Raw genomic sequence first — 8,577 nt, 5'->3', positions numbered from 1 at the left:
AACCTTTGGCTTCCTCGGCAGGGTCAATGTCATGATTAGCCCTAGGTACCGGTAGTTCAGATGTGGATTTTGACTCGGTTACTACAGTGACAACATTACTTTCAGTTTTCTCAGTGTTGCTGTCATTTTCCCTTTCTTTCTTAGCAGGGGGAGACACTGTTAAAGTTCTTCGCTGTACATTATCATGTTTGTCATGGTCAAAATGTTTGTCCTGATGTCTTAGTTCAGTGGCATCATTCTGAGGTAATTGAGCCATACCCCCGGTAGCTTCATTTGAATTTACAGGTTTCATATTTTTTGATGAAGCATCATTATTTCTAGTATTACCACTCATATTACTGATGCTGTCATTCATGATGTCAAGTTTTGCCTCACCTGAGCCCAAGACCTCCGTTTTCTGAAACCTCTTATCGGTAGTTTCCAAAGTGTGCATGCAATCTCTTTCACTCTCATTTTGAGAAAGATTCGCAACTGTGGAAATATTTTCCATACACTCTTTTGCAGGCTCTGTGGAGTGTAAATGATTTGGTGACTCTCTACTGCCAATATTTTTAGACACATTCTGAGATCTACCTTGGTGTAAATCTGACAGATTACTTTCGCTATCTGCAAGGCTGCTCTGAGTAGCCTTACCTTGGTATTCAACTTTTTTATTACCACTGTGATCACTTAAATTGGCTGCAATAGCACTACCTACTTGATATCTTGCTAACATTGCTACCAAATCATCATTGACTTGAATAAGTTGGTTTAAATATCCTTTCACCATCAACAGCATTTTGTCCTTGTGCTTTTTCATTCCCCATTTGCAACTGCTGCTATTAAGGCTGGTTATCACAGCACTCATTGGTAGTGGCAGATGATCAAGTCTTATGTTGCCTACCAATTCCATGAATTCCTGTAAAATAAAGAATAAACAGTTCTTTATACACATCAATGACATTTCAGCAATAAACCCAACTTTAAGCAGGACTGTTGTAATAGAGATTGAGGTATAATCCATAATGTACTGGTATAGCTGATTGGTAAGTGCTATGTGGAGTAAACCTGACCAAATTTTGTGTAAATCTGCCAATTACTATTTTTCAGAACATTGAGATGAGATTTGAAAGGACAAGTTTAAATCTCTGGGTAGATCCTAAACCTATAATACAAGATTTCTGTAGAGGACAAATGATAATAAATTCATTTGAACTTTGTCAATTTAAGAAAGGTTGGACAAGAGAATATGAATTTTACCTTTCAATATGGAAGAACAACATCGATGCTGTTTCCAAGTACAAATATTAAGGTGTACTTTGAAATGGTATAAATGTCCATTTTTATACTATGGGGGATATATTCATTAGGTGCTACAGGTAGAACTCAGAAGGGCACAGATTTCAAAGTTCACATTATAATCAAAGATTTCAGATACAAAACTAATATGTACCATTGCATATCTTCATCCTCATGTCATGTAAATTTGACTTTAATTTTTAGTTTCAATATTCAGGGTTATAGGTTTCCTTTACTCACAAAGTTATCGTGTTTAAAAACAGTGTACAGGTGAGATATCTTAGGAGCTTACAGGTTTGCAACATTTTACAAGCTATAAATTGAGCTTCCAATTTGGAAAAAATACAAGTATGACTAGATTGAGCTTTTGATTATCTTCGGTGTTCAGCTAACATGAAATGCTTTGATGGAACATTACTTTTCATCATTGAAGTTTTTACATGATATAATATTTTTTTTTCAAAAATTCATGTTCAGCATTTATTCATTTATCTAGCGATACCCCATAAAAAGTATTGAACATTACTTGTACAGCAACAGGGAATACTAAATTACAAATTATTATGATATTATTGAAACATAGGGCCAAAGTCCCTGAAGCTACTATAGACATGGATACAAAATTAAGTATTTCCTGACTGTATGAAATTATCTCACTAAGGTAATCCTAGGGACTTGTAAACCAAATATTAAAGCTGTCTGACCAGCGGTTTTGAAAAAACAAGCGACCCAACAGTTGACAGAGCTCTGCTGTGTTATGTAGAGAATAACCTTTTGTGACACATGTATTGATGAAGAAGGTGGATATCTTTGATAGCTCATTTCAGGATGGTCTGACCAAAAATGGGGAAAAAAATCCTTAAAAATATAGATTTGCATATTTCATCACAATTTTAAAAATCTAAGTTGGGTTATCCCTAGGGATCTGTATACCAAATAACAAAGCTGTCTGACCAGTGTTATGAAGAAGAGGATTTTTTACCAAAAAACGCCTTTTTTGGTGCTAATTTCCCTATTTTCAACAATATCAAAAAATAGTGACAATGTCACTGGTCGCTCCCATATAGTTATCAAAACAAGCTAAAATCAAGCTAAAGATTTTTTTATCACAAATAGAAACAATTCCCCAATAAAATAAAATTATGCAAATTTCACCAGAATTTGATCAAATCTTACTGACGTCACCCGTAAAAACCTCTACACTAAGTTTCAACTCAATCGGACGTGTGGTTTCAGAGTTAAAAAAAATTTTGATCAAAAATGAAAAAAATAGCCAAAAAATGCAAATATGCAAATTTCACCACGATTTGCCCAGATTTGGGAAAGGTCACTCCTATGCACTTCCATACCAACTTTCAAATCAATCAGACTTGTGGTTTCAGAGAAGAAGATTTTTGACCAAAAATGGGAGAAAATTACAAAAAAAATTCATGAAAAATAGCAAGTCCAAGATACTGACCCAAGATGTGCACAATCATTTCAGGTCAGCCCAAAGTACTTACATGCTAATTTTTCACCTAATCTGCTCATTGGCTATTGAGATTTTCAATAAAATGTAAACTTGTGAACATATATACATATGGCTATGGGAGCTAACAAGCGACCCAATGGTCGACAGAGCTCTGCTGTGTTATGTAGAGAGCAACGTTTTGTGACATATGTATTGATGAAGAAGGTTGAGATCTTTGATAGCTCATTTCAGGATGGCCTGACCTAAAATGGCAAAATTAGCTGCAAAAATACAAAATTGATGATTTCATCATAATTATGTATAAAAATGTATACCAAATATCAAAGCTATCACATGAGTAACTTTTGAGAAACAAATATTTTGACCAAAAACGGCAAAAACTGACCCAAAAATACAAAAATTGAAGATTTCATCAAATTTCACTATATCACACTAAGAGAACCCCCAGGAACCTGTATACCAAATATCAAAGGCATCAGACAAGTAGTTTTTGAGAAACACATTTTTTGACCAAAATGGCAAAAATTGCACCAAAAATACAAAATTGCAGATTTCATCATATATTCTGTATATCATATTTAGTTTATATCTATAGGAACCTGTATACCAAATATCAAAGCTGTCAGACGAGCGTTTTGATGAAATAAATTTTTGACCAAAAATGACACAAAAATTCCTTAAAAATACAGATTTGCTTATTTCATCACAATATGAAACAAATCCAAATTGGGCTATCCCTAGGGACCTGTATACCAAATATCAAAGCTGTCAGACAAGCGGTTTTGATGAAATAAATTTTTGACCAAAAATGACAAAAAAATTCCTTAAAAATACAGATTTGCTTATTTCATTACAATTTGAACAAATCCAAGTTGGTTATCCCTAGGGACCTGTATACCAAATATCAAAGCTGTCAGACAAGCGGTTTTGATGAAATAAATTTTGACCAAAAATGACAAAAATTCCTTAAAAATACAGATTTGCATATTTCATCACAATTTAAACAAATCCAACTTGGGTTATCCCTAGGGACCTGTATACCAAATATCAAAGCTGTCAGACAAGCGGTTTTGATGAAATAAATTTTGACCAAAAATGACAAAAAAATTCCTTAAAAATACAGATTTGCTTATTTCATTACAATTTGAACAAATCCAACTTGGGTTATCCCTAGGGACCTGTATACCAAATATCAAAGCTGTCAGACAAGCGGTTTTGATGAAATAAATTTTTGACCAAAAATGACAAAAAAATTCCTTAAAAATACAGATTTGCATATTTCATCACAATTTGAACAAATCCAACTTGGGTTATCCCTAGGGACCTGTATACCAAATATCAAAGCTGTCTGACCAGCGGTTATGAAGAAGAAGATTTTTTACCAAAAACGCCTTTTTTGGCACTAATTTGCATATTTTTGGCAATGACAACTTCATTTGAACAAAATCTCATCTACAGCCCATCATCCATGTACACACCAAATATCAAGATGAAATGTGCAGCGGTTTTGGAGTTTTTGATGTTGACGGACAGACATACAGACATACAGACATACAGACATACAGACATTTCCCTAGCCTATAAGAATAGCTTCCATTGCCATATATACATATGGCTATGGGAGCCTAAAAATCAATGGAAATAGTCTCTCAAAATTATATATTTTATCTACACAACAAATATCAAATCAGTAAGTACTGCGGTTCTCAAGATATTTGAGTGGACGGACGCCTCACAAACGGACATACATACATACATACGCATACATACAGACTGACGGTGGACGCCGGACGGATACCTATCCCAATAGCTTCTATAGACTATATTAGTCAATAGTAGCTAATAAATGAGAGTTAATTACATTCTAATTAAAGTAAACAAGACTTGCTTATCAAGATTTACATCATAAAAAACAGCATATCTGTTAGGTTATAAGGAATCTTCAGCGGTTTAATCTTATCAGTATTTTCATCCTATTAACCAAGCACATTTTAACTTTCAAATTAATATTGCAAATAAGTTCTGTGAATAAGTTGAGCCTGTAGGTAATCAAAGAAAGCACACAGAAGAGACAAATGTTTGAAACTTAAAGGGGAAATTTACCCTGAAAATTAATTTTGGAATATAAACCTATATGGTCATTGAAAGGGGCTTTCAGTCGATTTTATTCACTTTCACTCACTGGCTAACAAACAGCGGTGTACTAAAATACCGGAAGTGACGTCGTAAACTTGGTCAATGAAGCAGTCGACGTATGCAACTGTAAGCTTTTCCACTTAGCCTACAGTGTATAGAATGGCTACAGAATATAGGGGCCAAGCACTCGGTGTCGATGTTTAAGTCGAGCAGAAATAAAGTTTTCTGCGAATACCACTTTGAGAAGGGCTGCTTTTAGCGAAAGTTGCAAGTCCAACTACTGAACTACAAGCCTAAAAGAAAACTGCCCGGGGCATATCCAGGCCCAAGTGCTTTGCTTGTACATAGGGGGACTGTACGTACGCTCAGGCACTAGAAACGGAACGCTGTAGACAGGACTGCCGGTTCTAGACTAATCATGGCTACATCAGGGTGTTCTGTAACACATTAAAAATGCTTGCACTTTTAGAATTCATGTCGATGTCTTTAGAGCATTGGCATTACTTCGGTGTCGGCATGATTTCACAGCGATTGGGTTGACAATGACAGGCATGATTGATCGCCGAGAGTAATTTGAACTTCGTCATCGGAGCTAGAATATTCACTTCCCCGAACTCAAGTCGCTGTAACTTTCTGACGATGTCAGTCTTGGATCATCGATTGCTCGTTCAGGTTTGAAGTTATTACCGATTATCTTCGCCATTATGATTTTCAGTCGAGCGCTGAGGTTTGCGTACCGCGTACGCGTACTCCACTTGGCGTAGAAGAGCTTGGTTATAAGTGACCTCGCTTTGAACCCGCTGTGACTAGCAAGTTTGATACGTCACTTCCGGTTTCCGTGCGTTCAGTTTGTGGCCACTGCGCTAATACGCGCAAGTGAAAGTGACTGAAACCAACGCTATTTTGTTTATTTTTCACTAAATAACGACCTGATTACCTAAGAAAGTCTGGGTAAATTTCCCCTTTAAGAAGTTTCAAGGTCATCAAAACATTATAAGGAATCATGTAACACTTTCATTGCATCGTCTACACAGATTGCATAATTGCTATAAATAACACGAGGAATCTTACAGCCCAGCTTTACCATAAAAACCCCATCACTTTTACCACTCTTTTATTGACCACTCTATTTTTTTCCTCAAAAAGTAATTTTATTTTATCCTTACCAAGTCAACCATAAATGGAAATTAGAACTTTCTCTATCTCTATTTATTTGACCACCCTATCATGACAAACTATTATTATTATAACTATTACTATAACTATTTCTTTTAGATAACATACAGAGCAAAATATATGACGGTTCAGAATATGTCAAAGTTGGGATTCAGGAAAGTTGCCTTTACATGTTTTAATCCTCCAAGATGGTAAGCATTTCACTATGAACTGTCAAAAAAGTTGAACTTTCTAATAATTCTACACTAAAATTATTTTGGCTTTGATGATTCCTAATTAATTCAATCATTTAAAATGTTATTATTTTTTTCTGGGTGAATTGATACGGTTTATACAGTACAAGAATTACATACAATGTAAGTCAAATTTTGACCAAAAAGACAAAAAAATTCCTTAAAAATACAGATTTGCATATTTCATCACAATTTGAACAAATCTAAGTTGGGTTATCCCTAGGGACCTGTATACCAAATAACAAAGCTGTCAGACCAGCAGTTATGAAGAAGATTTTTACCAAAAACGCCTTTTTTGGCATTAATTTGCCTATTTTCAACAATATCAAAAAAAAAAAAAAGTTTCTCAAAACCATATTTCTCATCTACAAAACAAATATCAAATCAGTAAGTACTGCGGTTCTCAAGATATTTGAGTGGACGGACGCCTCACAAATGGAAATACATACATACATACAGACTGACGCCGGACGCCGGACGGATACCCATCCCAATAGCTTCTATAGACTATAGTCTATAGTAGCTAAAAACAAGTAATTTTAACCCTTCTGCCAGACAGTATCACTTCCCCATCAGCCAAGTCAGTAAAAAGCGGTATTGAGCCAAAACATGTCATATTTTCACCACTTGGCTTGGTCTGTTATAGCATCTTTAGACCAAAAAACAAGTTACAGTATTTATCTTTTCAACAGCTTTCAAATGTACAGTATTATGTTAAAATACACCATATGGAATATGTTTGTGTTCATTAATTTTAACCATCTTGACCTAGTGGTGAAATATGGACTTGGCAGGAAAAGGGTTAATCTATTTGAAAAAGTGGCCCCCTACCCCCTGGATTGTTATGGTAATAAGGTTATCAGTGTTATAATACATATGGAGCATGCAGGAGTTTTAGTTAATGGCTGAGTTTATGATAAATTTTGTACCGGCTTGCAGTTTTAGATTGAAACAGAGTGCACGAAAAAGGTTATAAAATTATTCAATCATTCAGCGTTGGAAACTACGCCCGTCCTCCCGTCCGAGACGGGTAACTTTTCAGTCGGACGGGAGGAAAATTGTACTTCCACGTCCGTGTGTCGGGCTCTCGATAGTAGCCCATACGGCATACCCAGTAATCTCATCGATCATGATCAGCTGCTTCTAGATGTTGTTTTAAACGAAATGTAGTATACCAATATGTCGGACTTCGACGCGCTTATGCTACTGAAACTGTGCAACTGTGTGACGCCGAAATGCAATGCAAGCGAGACATGTAAACACGGGTAAACAGGAAGTCGCTCATACTAGTAAATCTCACACTAAGCGAGATTTGCGCGATATCAGCCAGTGCTATAAATATAAAGATATAAAGGAAAGATATAAAGATATAAAGGATATAAAGGAAAATGAGGGCAACTCCACACTTCGGCTCTACCAAGATTGTTTAGTATTACGATATGGTGAATAAAAGGATCATTGCATTTATTTTGTGTGGAATACATGGCGAGACACCGGTGAATCGATAGTGCCTTGACCCTAGTCATGTGATTTGGGTCCCCGGTAAACCGGTTTGTTGATTGGGTGATTCGTCTTAACGGTGTTTCGGAACCAAAAATGGGGTTCCTTCATCAGTCGCTCTCGTTTTGTATCCCATCCGTTTGGTTGTGTGATGAAGTCATCTTCGTCCTCCAGGAGAAGAAGCCAGATTCGTTATTGAGAGAGTTAGCCACTATTGACTGACTCTATAGTGAGTGATCCGGTGTGTGGTGTCATATTATATTTAACATGACCCAGCATCAACCGGAGTTTCAGGACGCTTATAAGGATTTTTGTTTTAGGGCATATTATGAGCGTTGCTAGTGCTCGTTATGTTAACAGTAAATGTTGTACTAATCTGTTATACAAACTTTTAGTTTTGTGTCAGTTTTTCGTGGACTTTGTAATATATTTCGGGTCGATATTGGTGCCTGCTTTCCGGTGTTTGAAAAGCATGTTGTGAAGGGCTGCTTCGAGAAATAAATCTTGTTTCTCTGTGTTTAGCCATTCCCAGGTTTCATGGTTTCGTTAACAATATTTGCTGTAAACGGCCTTTGAAATCGGTTTGGTCTGAGGAGAGTATTGGTTTATTTAATTCATGCCGCCAACTTTGATTACTTATATGGCAGCTCTCTCAGTTTTTGATTTTCTTTGCCAGATGATGTTTTCTGTATTGCTCAGCAATCTTTTCAGTTTGGCTGATTGTATTACCAATTCGATGACAGATTGCATCTTGGTTTTATACGATAAAGTGGCATAAAATGG

Source organism: Ptychodera flava, unplaced genomic scaffold (assembly GCF_041260155.1).
Source record: "Ptychodera flava strain L36383 unplaced genomic scaffold, AS_Pfla_20210202 Scaffold_67__1_contigs__length_642179_pilon, whole genome shotgun sequence".
Classification (NCBI taxonomy): domain Eukaryota; kingdom Metazoa; phylum Hemichordata; class Enteropneusta; family Ptychoderidae; genus Ptychodera; species Ptychodera flava.
The sequence above is the reverse complement of the archived record's forward strand: the minus strand, read 5'-3'. Positions refer to the sequence as shown.